Raw genomic sequence first — 18,225 nt, forward strand, 5'->3', positions numbered from 1 at the left:
CCGACTGTTGTTGAAAATTAAATGATAAAGGTTATAAACAAAGAGAGTGAAATAAAATAGCAGTGGAATAATATTTCAAGCAGATTTTCAACAAACTTCACATCGTAAACACACGCAGCAGAATTACGTTCACTACGCGCACTAAAAGTATACGCCAAATTCGACGCACAATATTATTCATGATTTCGAGCATTGAACGCTGAATATTCGTCAAACGGTTCATTTTTTTGCATCATTTTTTCTGTTTGTTTGTCGTTTTGAATTGGCCGTTCCATTTGACGCTTATTTTTATCCATTCCTCCAATTGGAATTGGTTGCCTTTTAAGTTCGTAGATCTTTTTGTTTTGGTTTTTGTTTCGTAGGAAATTTTCAATTGCACTTTTTTTTCCCTTTTAAATGCAACGTATTTAATAATTTCGGGCGTGTGTGTGACCATTTTTCCAAATATTCCATATTTTTTTTATTAAGACGATCGTTCAAACGTTCAATAGTTCATTTGCCAAATGAACTGCATCACTTTGCACGAAAATCTCGCAAAAGGCATTCGCACCGTAAACCTGAATCAGTGACCGCTGATGTAAATATATTGTGTATACATTGTATAAAGCCAAATCGAAAGAAGAAAGAACGAATGAAAAAAAAAACAGTGAGCTTCTTTGTTTGCATCAAATAAAAGTGTGTGTGCACGCGTGGACTGGATTTGGTTGACAAGGAACAAATTATCACATCACAAACGGAGTTTTTTTTTAGTAGCATTGACTGAGGTGAGTCTCTTTTAATTCAATGATAATACATTCCTTAGAAGCAAATAGATCGATGTGTTGCTATATCTTCTCGTCAGTCACTCTTGAATGCACTCAATTCGTGCATATCAATTGATGCACACACACTCGCACTCGCACACGCACACGGATATCAACAATTATTACAAAACTGCAAAGACAAAAGCGATCGATACGCAATAATTGTACAAATTGATTTTCTATTTAAAAATAGTCATTATGCACACATAGTATTTAATTGCTTCGATGCAACCAAAATGGGTATCGAACGCGCATCTTTTTCAATTTGATACAGTGCCAATGGTAATGGTTTTTCATTTTGTCTTGAAATGTTCAGTCTGCCGTCTGTTTGGACAGACTCGCATCATGCATTGCATGCGATATGGTGGCACAAAACTTATAGTACATAGCGATAAAACAGAGAAATACGAAAACAAAAAACATATGATTATCGTTGGCACTGTTTACAATTCACAGCCGTTCAACCTTTTATAGGTGTGTGTGTGTGTGTGTGTGTGTGTGTATAGACACAGACCTCGAGCATTCACTATCAATGGCAAGAAGAGAGAAGCAAAGGGAAAAAAAAACAGAACATTGAATACATAGCATAACAAGTTATAGAAAGAAGTACATTTCATATTTTTGTATCGTGGTAAGCCTGCAGGCATGCTGCGTGTTACAAATGTTATACTGTTGGTCTTGTTCGTACATCAGCAGTACACTGTTGCAGCGCACATTTGCCACAGTGATCGTATTATTATTTGCTGATCATTGCGGAAAACAAGATTCTATCGATTCTACGCCAATCAATCCCATCTCTCCCTCCCAAACGTTTCCGAAATTCAGTGTGCGCGTCATATATTTCAACTTCACGGTATGTTGAACTCATTCTAACGACTTTTAACAAAAGGGCGTAATAGCACAAACATAATGGCCTTTTGTTGGATCTCTAGTCGTTAGTATATATACGCACTGCGCAGAATTCAAGACCGATTCAACAAGAATAAGAAGATGAAATAAAATCGCACACAAAACGATCATGCAATTCACTGGAAACAAAACAAAAAATGAACGGTTGCCCACAAATCTTTGCCCAATTAGATTGAATATTCATTTGAAAATACGAGAAATTATAGTTTATCCAACACCGCGTCCAACAATATTTCACCCAAACACACAGTTCCACGATCATTTCAATCTAAGCCGTCTCGGATTTATTTCAATTTCGCTGCTAATTGCCCGCAAATTATCTTCATTAAGTCATTTTGAATTTAAACAAATGAACGCAATCGAAATGCACATAGCAACCATAGAGAATCTCAATTTACAACTAATCAAAATGCAATCGAGAAAAGTCGAATCTCTTTCCACTCAATATACTTACTACGTATCGACGGCAGTCAGTGGTTCTCTCTCTCTCTCTCTCTCTCTCTCTCTCTCATTCTTTCTTTCTTTCAATCTTTCTCTTGCCGTCGAATTGATAGTGTTTGGTGGCTGCGTACTTACTTTTGGTATAGTTTATTCATTGCACCGGAAAAACAATCAATTTAATATAGGCGAATGCGCGATACGATGACACACAAGATTTGATAATCTTTTCTTTTTTTTTTCAATTTTATTGCTCTTCGTTTTGTTTCTGTGCTCAACACATTTTTCGTGAAGAGTGTCGAGTGCTCCATTAGATGTGATATTGTGCTATTCTTCCGTTCATCGATTCGGTTTTCGTTGTTGTTTTTTTTACGTTGACTTTTGTTTTCGGTGTGCATTTTAGGCGCATTATCAATTACTTTACGGTCAAATCAGTCATGTGGGAATCACGTTCGTGCGCATTACTCTCATTTTTGCAATCAAATTGCTTGAAGGGAATGCGAAACGGTGGCGGCGACAGCTGTAAAAGCAGCAGCAATTCAATGATCGTTCCATTAGAGTAATTTATGTGTGTATTTTTTTTCTCTCTACATTATTTCGATATTTCGTTTTCACGCTGTTCCATTTATTATTATATTGTATCGTGATCGAACGCTTCGATAGATTAATCATACATTGTAGTCAAGTTTGTGTTGCAACTACTGAAAATTGTTTGCCAAGTTTCTACTACTTATTCCGTTTCGATTGCCAAGCGAAAATTGTATGATTCACGATCGCTCTCACTCTCTTCTTCATTCTCTGGAGGAAAATTACGACGGTTTAAATTCGTGCCATCAAAATCGAGGAAGATCATTTTGATTGATCAAAATGGATTTGACAAGCTGCTGGTAAATGAAATTGATTTTTTTCATCTTCTTTTGACTCTGAACCAATTTCACGATTTCCGAAATTAAATTGTGCGAAGCTGAGAAGATATAAACGTAAATCATTAGTCAGCCAATGCACTCTCAGCGACAAATGATCTTTGAGAAAAAAATGTTTTGACCATTCATTTTATATAATTTGTTTTAAAACAAAATGAAATATATTTTCGACTGTGTCGATTGGAATAACAAAGTTAATAATAACAAGTCCCAACTGACTAAAAGAATTCACATTTCCTGTTTTGCCTAAAATAATAATAAATCGGTCCATGGATCGAAAATTTGGATGACAAATGTTTCCAAAGTGGTTTGTTGTCTTTTTATTTAGTTGGTTGCCTATTCAGTGAGTACTTTGGCGGCCAGTGTGATTTCCATGTACGCTCGATGTGCATTCAAAATAGTAATTTCAATTATATTGTCTGTGTGCTTTTTTCCACAATTTTTTTTCTTCTTCTTCTTCTTTTTATTTATTTAGTTCGACCATAACATGTTCGTTGGCGTGATTTTTTTTTCCAACAAATGTTTTGCAAATGAGTGTTCAAGAGAATGAAATGTAGCAGCAAAAGGGCCATTCTGCTTGCAATACGCATTTCAACATAGGTTTTCTTCTGTTACGGTTGTGTTTGTTGTTCGTTTCCAAATGTAGTCCAAACCCATAAGCCCTAGCTGTTAATGCATAGTACATCCAAAGGAAAAAAAAATTCGTTGTTGTACGCGTTTGTGCTTTCGTCATTGTTACTCGTTTTTTTTTTTCTTCGACTCATGCTGAGAGTTGGAAAGCAAAGTAAAAATAAATGAATGAAACAACGAAACTTACAATGTTTAAAAGTCTGTTTATTTTTACCTTATTTCTTCATAATATTTGGTGGGTCGTTGTACTCTTTTCGACGTGCTGTTTTTATGTGTTATTTTCTTTCCTTTCTTTTCTTTCTTCTGTTTCGATTCTCCTTCTCCCCGTTTTGGTGGCAGTACTTTGTGTAAGCTCTTTTTTTCTCTTTATCTGTTTTTTTTTTAAGTAATAGCCACCGCCTGTATTTGTAATTTATTGTATTTTTTTCATAGGCTTTTGAATTGACCATTTTTTTCTGTTTTTGGCTGTTTGCACTTTAACGATAGGCAAGATAGATAGAGTGTGATCCATGTTATAAAGGAACGATTTCATTGACTTGCTTTCAAAGATCACCATATTCAAAACAGTTCGGTCGATTGCGTACGCACACTTAATGTTCGATGAAAGTGGTCTTTGCTTTTATTAATCTTTATTTTTCTTGCCTACATATGAGTTTTTGCCGTTTGACGTAATACCTAGGGGCTTTACGTGATTTTGTAGAACGCAAATAACTCTGATAAAAAATAAAAATAATAGTGAATCAAACCTTCAACCGAAAATTTTAACGACTTTTGAAGGATTTTATGGGTGGATTACAGTGAATATTGGAACATTTTTTGACTATACAATCTGCACAAATTTACTGGTATGCACGTCAATCTCAAATATCTATGTATATTTAATAATATTCATTAGACTTATTTAATAAGGAATGGCAGAATTAAAAAAAAAACTTTGAATAAAAACTTTATTTCTACAGCATTGCTATAATTATTTATGTTGGTCATATATGTGACCACTGGAGCAATTTGAATGAATTGTAATGTCAAAAAATGTTCCAATATTCACCGTTATCTACCAAAATCATTCAAATTTACGGTTGAAGGTTTGATTCACTATTATTTTTATTTTTCATACGTCTACACGTAAATTTGACATCTTCACGATGAATATTGTTGATATATTCAATGGATATTTCGGATTTACATGCATACCATTGAATTTCTAAGTTATTACTTGATGCAAGCGGATATAAAAGTTAAAAAAAATGATTTTACCCCCTAGCGTAATACACAATAGCCGCAACGTTTTGTCGCATCTCTCTTTTCGTTCGCTCAATCGCTGGCTGTACTTTGGGTGTCTCGTGTGTACGAATAATCTTTATCATCTTTGTTTAAATTTACGATTCACGTCGAGAGCAGCACACTTATCGAAAACTTGCAACATTTCGAAATGGCGTACAAGGTACAAGAGCAAATGAATTGACTATGTTTGTCTCTCCCTGTGTGCGTGTGTGTGTGTGTGTGTGTGTGTGTGTTTGGCCGAATAATCGATTTTCGGCGGCAAAACATTCGATTGCCTATTTGTTTTCTCGAATGACGTACGTTACATGAATATGGCGCAAAATGGCTAAACAATTCATATTTCCTGCCTAAGAATGTTTCGCATAAGGTCAAATGGTTGATAAAAACAAAACAGAAAATGAAACACACACCAAATAAATGCAAAATCGGATGACACTTGAAATTGTACACGAGACATCGAATGAAACAAAAAAGTGAAATCAACACCGATAAGACCTACAAACACAGAAATAAAAACAACAATCAGAGAATCGTATAAATAGCAGACAATCAACTTTTGCTCCTCTCACGCGTTCAGTATGTTTTTTTCTTCCCTTTTTTATTGTTCAGATTTCCGTAGCGCATGGAACGTAAGATTATTGATATAGGGTAAATGACTTACGCCAAATAACTAAAACGCACACATATACAAACTGTGTCTCCCTTCGAATAAGAAAAAAAAAACAGCAGTACCAGCAACAACAACAACAACAACGGAAAGAGTGAGTAATCAGACAGCGACCTGATTCGTTGAACACGCAAAATTTGCCATCAAATTGTGAGACAAACAATCGACGCAGGTATAATTCCGATTAGGTTTCAAACGATTTGTTGTTGTGGTAGCCTGCGTACACGTGTGTGTTTTGCACTACAAATCGCTATTTACTCATCTTGATCGATATGGAACAGTTTTGGTTTTGTTGTTATTGTTTTATTTTCTTCTTCGTCTTCTCTCTTTCTTCTTTCTTCCAACTGTTTTGTTTTGATGACGAAACTTCTCGATTGTGTGCGAAATTATGTGGTAAAAGGTGGAAATGTTGGAATTTTTTGTTCATTAGTTTGATTAGTCACGTTTTGTTGAAGTGATTTTATCGACCACGTTCTAATATATGCGCGTGTATTGTTCACATGAACGCGAGCGCTATATCGCTCATTTTTTGCGCTGATCAAGTTCAAAAATATCAATATTCATCGTTTGATGACAGCTCATTTTTGTTTTTGTTTTAGAAGGAACAGATCATTCATCGGATTTTTATCACTTGAATAATGATGAGCGCAGAAATTGTAGATCGGCCGACAAGTGGACTTTAGATATTCATAAATAAATCGTATTTTTTATAGTTCGTTTTGTTTCTGCTTCCCGCTCTTCCGACCGTAGGTTGATAAACAAGTGTGGACAACGTCATTAAAAGGATAAACACCACCCGAATTCCGATCACATTGTGTGTGTGTGTGTGTGTGTGTGTGTGCACGATTCTGCTTGCGTTTGGCAAAATTCCGCTTCAATTGATGCGACGCAGATGCGCACCACTGTTCACGAAAAATTCCGATGCGCATTTCAACCGTTCCATTTTCAATTTTGCCTATCACCATTTCCACCGTATATTTTTGGCTTTGAAAATTGCCATTGCAATAAAAGAGAAACGGCCCGAATCCGAGATTAGAATAAAAGAAAAGAATTTAAAATAAGTAAATATTAAGAGAGTTGCATGATCTTAAATAGAGAGGAATTGTTGAAAGTGTCAAGGCACCTAATTGTCTGCGATCGCCTGAACCTTGGTTCAATATAGAGAGATATTGACATTCGAGTGGGTACACTGATTGAATCGTTGTGTGTTGTGCGGCGGCAACGCGTGTAAATTCCATATTGGAATTTCATCATTTGCTCAAGCTCATTTAGCGTTTGTAATTTTATTAGATCGTATATATGCGAACTGTAAGGGGAGCAATGCGATAATGGGAATTTAAAAAAAGCAACAACAACCGACTAACTAACAAGCGCAACGAAAAACAAAACACATCAACGCAGCAGCGATTATAATATTTGCACTTGACTCGCTGTACTTTAACAATTCAAAACGAAACGAAATGAAAAAGAAGAATTGTTTGAATGAACGAAATAAAAACTACTTTAATCGTATTTTAAATAAGCACGTTGTCATTGCTGCACATTTTGTGTCATATCGTACGGCATGTGCATTACTGGCTATAAATATTACGTACGATAAGTTATTGTATTGTTTTATGTACTTGACAACCGGTACGTTGTGTTCATTACATTTGTGATCAATCAACACACATACCAAACCTTTGTTTGACCAAGACAACTTAGATAATTGTCATTTTCATATCGCACAATCGGTTGTGTGTGTGTTTATTCTTCTTATTTCTTTCTGTTCTGTAACGTCGTCATTTATTTTACATTGTTCAACAATGATAGCGTAATATTGTGACTGGCGCGTCTCTTAGCCCTAGGCACATTCCGATGCATTTTTAGTTGACCGTTCAAAATTCGAGAGCAATACTGATAACACTGTATGCTTCCTTTTTGAAGTCCAAACATAGCCATTTTCAGCCTGGAAGGCATACATATTGATAACATCAGGTTTGACCATGAAAATGAAAAAAAAAAAAATCATATCAGTAGTACCCAGTTATCAACCAAATTTTTTGTGTTTCTCGAACAACAACGATTGGGAAACTACGTATGAACTTAAATATCATGATAAAAAAGACCATTTATAAATGAACCTGTTGATATGTCTCGAACGCATAGAATATAGCTCAATGGCATTTTTTTTACCATAGTATTACCATGCCAAAATATTCCTTTCATCACATACCGACACCAAAGCTAATTTCTCTTCTACACGCACTGTCCATCTATATCCATATTCATGGCGTTATTCATCACCCCGAAAAAAAAGAAAGAACAAACGACGAGCTGCATTAATTACGAAACACGCATACACGAAGAAAAAAAAACACGCATTTACGTGCCATTAAGCGTGAATGCGGATGATGGCAAAGCGAACCGTGAATCCTTTTTACATTGTGTCCATTTGCATATATATTATTCGAACGCACAATGCACACGAAAAAATCCAAAAAAATGAAACGGAACAAAAAAACCATTTGAAGAATCACCATTGCAAACCAGATTTGATGTGTATGTGTTTGTTCTTTTTTTTTGTTTGTTCACTCACCAAATGATCTGAGCACGTTTCAACACATGATTCGGTATTCTTCTGTCGATGAACAGTGTTTTCGTTCTTTTTTTTCCGCTGCTGTTGTTGTTCGATTTTTTGTTTCGACCAGTTTCGACTATGCGTGCCTTGATTCGTCGGAATTCATGACCGAAAGACCAAAACCACCTTGGTTGTTTGGCGCTAAATTAACTAAACATTGAAATTTAATGTAAATATTAAATCTGTAAATAGAAGCCTTCACTTCGTTTACACAATTTCAAATCAGATTGCAAACAGCATTTTGCTGCTTCTGTTGTGTTTCCAATCATCAGCTACTTGCGAAGCGCAACGAGGAGATCGCTTACTCGCAAAAGCGCTAATTGATTGCAATGAATTCAATTTATTCATATGCTCTTAAAACAGTGAAATCTCATTAAACGATTAAAGAAATTGAGATTTTGTGCGCTGTTTTGCCGAAGTTTTGTTAAAGTTGTCATATGGATAATATGCAGCGCATATGGTTTGATTTTTGTTTGGCAATTTCAATAAGTAATTGTAACGCGCGTTCAAGCCACAATAAAGATGCAATGAATTGCATAATCTCGAAGTGGAAATCATACAGAGAAAATGTTACGGAAACAACAGACTGTGAGCCAGTGCAAGAGAGAGAGAACAACAACAACAACAACAACAAAAAGCACGGTATATTCGTACGAAATTAGATTCAGCCTCACATGGTATTCGTACGTATAGACTATATGACTAAACATACGAAGTGTACAAATAATTTTTCTGCCATCTATTTAGTTTCAATGATTCGTACGAATCATAGAAATCGCCTGAAAATTTTTGAATGAAAAAAATGCGATCGATTGGTTTTTGGTTTTCATGATTTCTTACCTTTTCATTTGTACAAACTCAAAATCGTTTGTTTCGTGCGAATCATTGAGACTTAATGGATGGTAGAAAATTATTCGTACACTTCGTATGTTAAGTCATATAGTCTATTCGTACGAACCTCTCAAATCGTATAGCCTGTGAGGCAAAATCTTATATTTGTACGTATAAAATAGACAATGCCACAAAAAAATGGCACGTATTTAAAATGAAATGAAAAAAGGGCATTTAAGTGACTGTATCGACTTGGCGTTGACGATAAATGAATAGATATGTGTCTAAATGAAATGCGAATAAAAAGAGCAAAACAAAAAAACTGGCAAATAAATAACATTACATTTAGAAAGTATAAATGACTTTTCTTTGTCGATTCGCTGGGTTCGAGGTGCGAGAGAGTGCTATAGCTTGAGCACAAGCCTGTTCAGAACCAATGCAGTTTTCTATTGAATTCAACAGTTGATATTTAAATTGCGCGACTTTTTTTTTTCACATTCGCTCTACTATGCGCTAGTTGTGCATTTCCATCAAATCTTCTCTTGCTTCAGCCCAAGTGGTATTGTTGTTTACGTTGAGGCAGATACATATGTATTTTTTCCATTTCAATTTTTGTTGAATGTTCAGTGCGCGCTGTCTGTTCATTCTGTGTGTGCTCGATGCTCTTCAAACAGTTTGTATGAAATGAATAAAAAAGAGAATAAAAGTCATATATAACTGTACTCGTATAAGCACTACTCATATGCGCGTATATATGCTCATATAAAAAATAGTAAATCAGCCCACGAGTCACATTTTGAACTACATCACATCATATGTTTTTTGTGTATAGTCAACGCGCAAGCCTAAGAACGACGATCACAGCGCAAAAAAAAAACGACGAGAGATAAACAAAACACAAATCGCGTATTCATTATGAATTCAAGACGCGAGCACAGCACATTAACCGACACAAGCGAATACGAAGCGAACGACTGTACGAACAATACACACACACACAGAGAGAGAGAGAAAGAGAGAGAGAGAGAGAGAGAGAAAATTAGGAGAACAAAATAGCAAAAATCATATGTATGTCGCATTATTGGTTCGCACACAGTAAACGATTGCTGCTGCGTATACGACTCAATCGAACGAAAAAGAGAGGTACGCTGGTCAAATGCATGCTTTGGCAGAGTGTATCCAAGTGATCACGCGTTCAATGAATGTAATCGAAACGCCATAAAAATGAACATTCATAGAAAATATGTGTCGAATAGAGCACAAGCATACCAACGAAGCGAGTACGAATTGGAAGAGAGACGCTCAATATGGCACACAACAGTGACAGCAGTAGCAATATCAGAGCTAAAAAAGAAGAATCGCACGCAAACGCTGCAAAATTGGTAATTCACGTTTACGAAGATACAAATTTCGAAACGGAATCGACTCAAATTATATGCTCTCTGACTATTTAAAATGCTCATTTTCACCAAAATCTATTTAAATTTTCTCGCAGTCACTCAGGTCATTTGCGTTTGTGGTCACATAATATTTGTTTCATTTGCATTATTTTTTCCGTTTTCTCTCTTTCTATCGCTCTTGTTCTCTATTATTTGACTATTATTTCTGCTATTGATATTGGCACCACTCTTTCGAGAAGCTGACGATATTCGATTTGAAATTACCGTCATTGAATCGAATATGTCGATATGCATTGCCATCGGGAAATAATGCAATTAGTTGTAGAAGTGAAAATTGTTATATTTATTTTTTCAATGAAAATTAGAAATCGCGATTGGCGCGCAATATGCAAAAACTAATAACAAAACATCAGCAAAAGCAGTAACGACGAAGAAAAAAAAATTGAATTTTAATCGAATTTCGTCATATTCCAATTATAAATTACGGTAACACGCTTTGTTTATTTGTTAGTTTGATTATGTTGCGATCGTATAAAAACAACATTACTTTGTTGTGTGTTTTTTTTTTTTTTTTTTGGTGTGTCTTGCGCGTCTGCATTGTTACATTTTCTTTTGGGTTATAAAAACATATGTTGAAAATGGTTCGGCGCAAAATTTTGTATTATTTGCGAAATGACGCGCGCAGCGCGCACATCGACCATAGTAAACAAAGGTAAAACTAGGTAAATTGTGGTGCTGCACATCGGGAATGAAAGTGGCCAAGTCGATGGTTTGTTTTTCGTTTTTGTTTTTCTGTTGTTCGAAGTGAAGAACGTGCTTACAACTTTACAACGGCAATCATTTGTCTCTTATTTTGCCTCGCATACATAGTATATATCTAGTGATGTTTGGCATCTGTTTGCTTGATTGCGGCAGCGGCAGCGGCAGTAGGCTCAATTTTCAATATGTACACATCGCACTCCTTTCGTTGTTGTCGTGTCGTCACACGAATTTACAACTTGACCATAAAGATTCAGAGTCGAACAGCAAACTCCAGAGTCGAACAGCAAGCACAATTTATTTTTATGTTTTCGATTGGGTCGGATGTTTGTGTGTCGGTTGATGGAATAATTTACAGCCAATTAAATCTTCAACCTCAATATTCAACATAAAAGCGATTGAGACTCTGCTGTCGATATGCACGAAACGAAGATAGTTCAGAGCATTGCTTTTGTTTTGTTTTCGGGGAGGGCTTTTGGTTTTATTAAATACACTCCGAACAAAACATGGCATTCTTGTCAATTATTATTATTGTTGCATCTAATGCTCTCTTGCACTGTCGATTATATTATATTTCTTAGATAAAATATAGAGAAAGAAAAACAACAAAAACAAACCCATGCTCATTACGATCGTCGTGTCTTGTACAATGTAATGTATAACTGTCCCAAATGCACAACAACAACAACAACAACAAAGGTTTGACTTGCATTTCTCTTTCCGTGCATCTTGCGAACATTTGCGCTGTACACGAACATTGTACATTGAGATCGCTTCACATTCAAAACGCATTACATCTTGTGTGTTATTTTTTTCCTCTATTGTTTTTCTATCTCATCGTTTTTTCAATAAGCGTCTTTCTCTCCATCCCAGATTTCAAGTTGAAGAATCGCGTATTCAAGTTGAAGTTTAAAGTTTTTTCTCGTTCGATGTTGCTGCTGCTGCTGCTGTTGTTATTTCGCTTGAAACATGTGTGAGCTCGGCAGTAAATATGCTGCGGACTATTTCTGCTTAAATAATTTCACATAAATACGTTTCGATTGTTTTTGCCATTGGACGGTAGTCACAAGAGTCATGTGAGAAATGGACGTACGCTTATGTTTATTTTAGTTTGATGCTACTTTATGACAGCAGCAGCGAATAAATAAAACCCAAAAACAAAATCATCATTTATTTTTAGTATGGAAGAACAGAAGGAAAATAAATGTAAAAGAAAATATCGTTTGAAAAGCATGCTAAATCATGTTCGCCAACGTTAATACCAATCGAATTGATGTTGTGTGCGAAACGACCAAAACATTTGACATGTTATTCAAAAATTTGAAAATCCTTCCAAGCGCCCTCTTCATGCACACCAATCGAAGTGTGCTGCTCTAAAACGTTCAATATATCGAGAAAAAAAAAATTAGTTGGCTTTGCCCTTGCAAAGTCCTTTTCGGATTAAATATTCACAAAATGTATTCCGTCGACATACAGTGCCGCGCTATGGAAAGACTAAGCGAGCATATAGTTTTTCGTCTAAAGTCCAAAAGTGCGCACATTATGAAAAGACTCCGTACCAATACAATACAAGAAAAATACACTATTTTCGTTTTGTTGTCGAATGGTACGACGTCATTTTGCTTGGCTTTGTTTCGCTTGTACGCGCGTCCATTCTGTTTATATCCACGACATACAAACGCTCGCGCAGCTGTTTTGCCCATCTTACAATGCAGAGTCGCACATATGTATGGATGTGTGTTTCGTTGCAAGCAAAAAAGGGGAAGCTTTACATTATACAACACATACGAAGCGAAACATCGATATTACTTCATACATTTGACGAACTAAAACCAAACGATTTTCATCGTTTTTATTTGATCGCCAACGAAAAAAATGGTGCTGTTCAAAGTTGTGGCAAATGATGAAAAATGATTTGTTGTTCGAGCGAATTTCGTTGGTTTCTTTTTTATTTTCGTTTTGTTTTGTTTTGTTTCGTTTCGTCAGAGTCAAGCGTTATTTTGGTTGCTCCGCATCATAGCTCGAGCGATTCAATACACAACGCCCGTATACGCTTGCACCATCTATGTATGCACAGGCACACGCACAGCTGTATGCGTATATATGTGTATGGTCGATGCGCGACATCAATGTATTGGTGTGTTGAGTGTTTGCGCGTTGCTTCGTTCGAATTTTTCGTTGGTTCGATGGCGATAATTTTTTGCTGGTTTTGTGTACAAACATCAGTCAGCTGAGAGCACGTCCCACATACAGATCGACCAATATTAATTTTCAAACACACAATACAATAAACAACAACAACAACAAGAGATCAGCATTCAATAGCAAATAGTGTTATATCCACATAAGAAACCTAACTTATAGTATTGATATTTTTATTGTTGTTATAAACAGTAGAGTAAACGTTTTTTTCTTCTTCTGTCGATTGTATGAACGAAGAGTTTTTATTTTTCGTTCTGCGGAAAAGAGTGTGAAGAACGCAGCAGTGAACAGTGACTACTTAAATTCCGTGGTATTGACGATAAACACAAAATTTAGAATTATTACAACAATCAACTCCAAATAGAAAAATTCAGTCAGCCATTTTGTGTATGTACATAGATTTTCGTTTTATTACATAAGTAAACAAACAAATAATTTTAGTGAATTTAATTTGAATTTCTCTCTCACGACTAATAATTGAAAGTGGTGCCTAATTTTTACTCAGCAAAGTGGTTTTGTTCTCGTTTTTTCTTTGCCTATGTGTGTCAGAGTTGTCGACTGAGCGTTGGCACTGAGAATACCGAGATATAGAATAAGAGAGAATGTGTGTGGTTTAACGAGAAGTCAGAAGTGTGTGAAATGGAAATTGGTTGGATAAATTGTCCAATGTCATTATTATTATTTTCTTGTTTGTTAAGTGGCAATGCATGTGTGGGATGGATGGAATTGCAAGAGCGTTGATCAAATCTCGAAATATAAAGTGAATTGACAACATTGATTGGTGGCTTGATTTTAATGGGAGACAACATTTTGGATTGCCATTGCACCCATAATTATAGTGGCCCTATCGAAAACACGGTTTTTTGTTCGTTATATTCGAATGACACACGAACGAATGTCAAACCTTTTTAAGCTCAAGTTAAATTCCTACACGCTATTTTCTATTTTACATTGCAATTGCTTTTTTCCCCCGAACGCTCAATGCCATGGCACTGCAGTTTCGAGCTACGGATTAAAAGAACGGTTACCATTCTCATCTTGAAAAAAGATTTTTCAACTTCAATGCATTAATTACTACAACCGTTTTGTCATTTTTTTCGTTCATCTCTTCTTTCAAAGTTGTTTTTCGAAGCGAGAAAAAAAAAACAGTTATGATCAGGTACACATATTAGTGAAACTGACAAAAATGGATTAGATTAAGGCTTGGTGCTGTGAAGGATTCTATTGTGATTTATTCTTTTGTCGTCTGTTCGTTCGGATGGGTTTCGACAGTTTTTCACAATAGAGACATAGAATTGAGTGCCCATGTACAAGCACACAGACGATATGTGTATTTGTCCTTTCATTAAACATCATTTTTCTCGGATACCTGTCCGTATTCGATTTTATCAAGTAGAATCAGGATAAATTTGAAAAATCTAATACCACAGTGCCAAAGGCAGAAAAAAATAAAGAAAAATTATAAAGTCGGTTCACGGATTCGTTTCAACCTGAAGGCGAAATTCCGTTACCTGATGCTCCTTTGTAGAAACATGTATATACCTGTTCATTATGCACTTGGCCAACGAAATGCTAATGGACGAATACTCAAACAAAGCAAAATCCAGAACATTCCTTGAGATTAATATTTCTCTCTATCTCTGCCTCTCTCGATGTTATTACTGTGTCGACCAAAAAAGAAAGAGTATTCACTTTTTATTTGAGATGTACCGATTTTTATTATGTCCATCTCAAATATTCATGAAATTTACCAGTCATTTAGTATTTTCGTTGAAGAGAAAAGTGCTTCGAAAATTTCATTCACTTAAAATGGCTCTTTTTTCTCTAATCGATATATTTATAGCCAAGTACGTTGGCTCTGCTCATTCTCTGTATGTAGTGTGTTTTTCCTTTTTTTTTTCGAATATATAATCACTTCTCCTATGTTCCTTTTACGACGACTACGATGACGATGAGCAGGAAATTTTCGTTCGATCACAGCCGAGCCTAAAATAAATTTTCCACATATATTACGAAAATGGAATACACAATCAACAGGATTTGTATAGAATATGACATTTTCACCAGTATCCTGGTTACTGACTCATACGCATACACAAATACACACACACACACACACACACTACCACAAACGTCAAAGATTCTTTTACGCATGTGGAAAATCTTTCTTTGTGACTTTGAAAAGCGAACGATGACGTGGAAGCGACGGTACCAAAAGTGGCCATTTCTGTTCAGGCCCAACAGCAACATAAACTCATATTTTACTTTATGATTGATTAATGTTTGCCATTCAATTCATATGAAAAAAAAACATTTATTTTTTGGCCATAGTTGAATGTGGGTTTGAAATTTTCCTTTGAAAAGGATCCAAGGAATTTCATCGCGTTTTTTTTTTTAATACTGCGCATTAGATTATGTCATCATTGTTGCTTTCTCATTGAAAAGGAGCCCAATTCACTGAATGGCACAGCGAGAGCGAATGAGCGAGATAGACAGTGTGCAGAGCGAACCAATTCATATGTATATTTCTGTTGCCTCAGAGAGACAGAGATTGTAACGGTGTAATGTAACACGTTACATCGCAGAATTATGATGTTGTGTGTCCCTGACCGAAGATTCATGGGCAATACATTTCCTTACTGTGTGTACATTGACTTTGTATTGCGCTTTGAAGATGTAACTTTTGCTACAATTCTGCCATTGCTGCCACTTTTTCTTTTTTATTTTCGCTTCCCTCGCGTTTAGCATTCAGCCTGTGTTCACTTGTTCGTGGTACTCTCCACTAACGTTTCTCCGTGTAAATTATTATGTAACGCGTTATATCGAGCGCATTACTTTTCCCTCTTCGTTCGCATAGCACATTTATTTTCGTACTTCAACCGTTAGATCAGCCAAAACTGCTAAAACAAGTTCATGAACAAGTTGTATTTTTGTATCAGTCACCATAAATCCCAGCTCACATCGAGTATTTTTAACGGTGACGATTGTATACCTTGCACGATTCGGAACAATTTCTGATAGAAGTAGTACCAGTTTACCAGTTTTCGGAAGACAGGATCTGAGTAAAAACTGAAAAAAAAAATCGCTTCAAACAAAGAGTCGATTCGGTTAAGACACATTTTTTGTGCACACACAAAAAAACTGGGATTTTTTTTTGTGGCGAGTGTTCGAGGAACGAAGCAGAAAAACGAAGAGAGATATAAACGAGTTGACGATAAAATAATGGGCAAAAATCGTAAGAGTAGAACAAATCATAGCATTTATTGCGATACATTTCCGAAATTCACTGTCGCGCTAGACACACACAATGGAAACAAAATACATATACGAAAAAAAAAATAGATTTAGTACATAGTTTAGATACAAATATTTATGTACATTTTACGAAAGGTTTTTCTTTCGGAGCGCCAATCATTTTGATTCTGGTTGTGTGTGCTTAATTTTGTTTATTGTTATTCAAATGATATTTTGTTTGATATTCAACAATGACACCGCGGATGTGCCAGTTGTTGTTGTTGTTGTTCTGTACATATAGGGTGCAATCGTACATAGAATTTGATTTGTATAGTAGCGCTCACTCTGCTATTTTTTATTTGCCACTTCTTCTCCTTCGTTCAAAAATATTTTATTTACATTAGCGCGATACGACTACTATACAATCAAAGCACACAAATGATTTCAACACATGCTCGCAAAATGCTCTGCTAATTAGGTTTAATTTTTTCGTTTATTCTATCGAGAAAAAAAAATCGACGAAATAAATGAAACAAATAACAAATCAACGAGAGAAAAAGAGATAGACATAGAATTTATGTGACGGTTGTGCCGCAACTGCATTCGTCTACACACAGCGAGCTAGAGCTATTAACCTTGAAAGTGGTGAGCAAGTTCTATTGCATATAACATATACAAATGTATAAAAATAAATGGAATATCTCAACGGCTTTTATATTCAGACCAAAGTTTTATTTCGGTTTGGTGTCAAACCATTCGTGAAATGTCGAAACATCAATGATCCAATAGAATCGAAAAAGGGAGGAAAAAAACCGCATATCAGACTTTTTGTTTCGATTGGTTTGATCGTTATTATTGGCATAAACAAGACAGCCTCATTTCAGATGTCTTTAAAGTAAATTGACATCCGATATACTATACATATATACACAGTAGTTCAAATGAAATAAAACACTAGAAAAGCATTCAATTCAATGCTTTAACTTCTTAAGTTTTTTATTTCGTGTGTGCTTGTGTGTGTGTGTGCGCTAAAGTTGTAGGTGTTCATATGTAAATAGATTCGCTTGCATTCAGCGATGATGCTATTTGGTTTTGGAATGATTCTCTTTTTTGATTAGCGCGACTTTGGCCTAAGCCCACGCATTATCACTCACTGCAATCTTAATTGATTTCACCTTCACTTTGAAACACAGCCAAAGAATCAATCGACACACGAAATCATGCAATTCATTTTTTTCATCATCAAACACTCCCAGTTCGAAAATTTACTCGATAATAGCATTTACTTTCCCCCTAGACGATTTTTTTACATTAATCGAGTGGCTTACGTATCGTGCTGATCGCTGAAATTGTGCAAATTGAAATCTATAAAATTGATTAAATAACAGCTATGTACGTACCAAGTCATCGCATCGCATCGCATAAATGTTCAACATCATTTTCAAATTTGTTGTTTCTGATACTTGTTCATTCTCATTTCTCTCTCTCTCTCTCTCTCTCTCTCTCTCTCTCTCTCTCTCTCTCT

The 18,225-nt window shown here is 35.6% G+C and overlaps 1 protein-coding gene across 3 annotated transcripts in view; it reads left to right on the plus strand.

Moving 5' to 3' along the window:
• Nucleotides 1-18,225, plus strand: part of LOC129575762 (tumor protein p53-inducible nuclear protein 1) — a 25,836-nt gene continuing 7,611 nt past the window's right edge. Inside the window, exon 1 of one of the 3 annotated variants that reach the window (XM_055459756.1) lies at nucleotides 1-764. The gene's annotated coding sequence lies outside the window, so the exon portion shown is untranslated. Of the gene's footprint in view, nucleotides 765-9,137; nucleotides 16,702-18,225 lie in introns of those variants that run through there. The other 2 variants (XM_055459760.1, XM_055459762.1) reach the window with 2 other exon arrangements.

Source organism: Sitodiplosis mosellana, unplaced genomic scaffold (genome assembly GCF_009176505.1).
Source record: "Sitodiplosis mosellana isolate CC-2019 unplaced genomic scaffold, AAFC_SMos_1.0 Smas_scaffold_6167, whole genome shotgun sequence".
Taxonomy (NCBI): domain Eukaryota; kingdom Metazoa; phylum Arthropoda; class Insecta; order Diptera; family Cecidomyiidae; genus Sitodiplosis; species Sitodiplosis mosellana.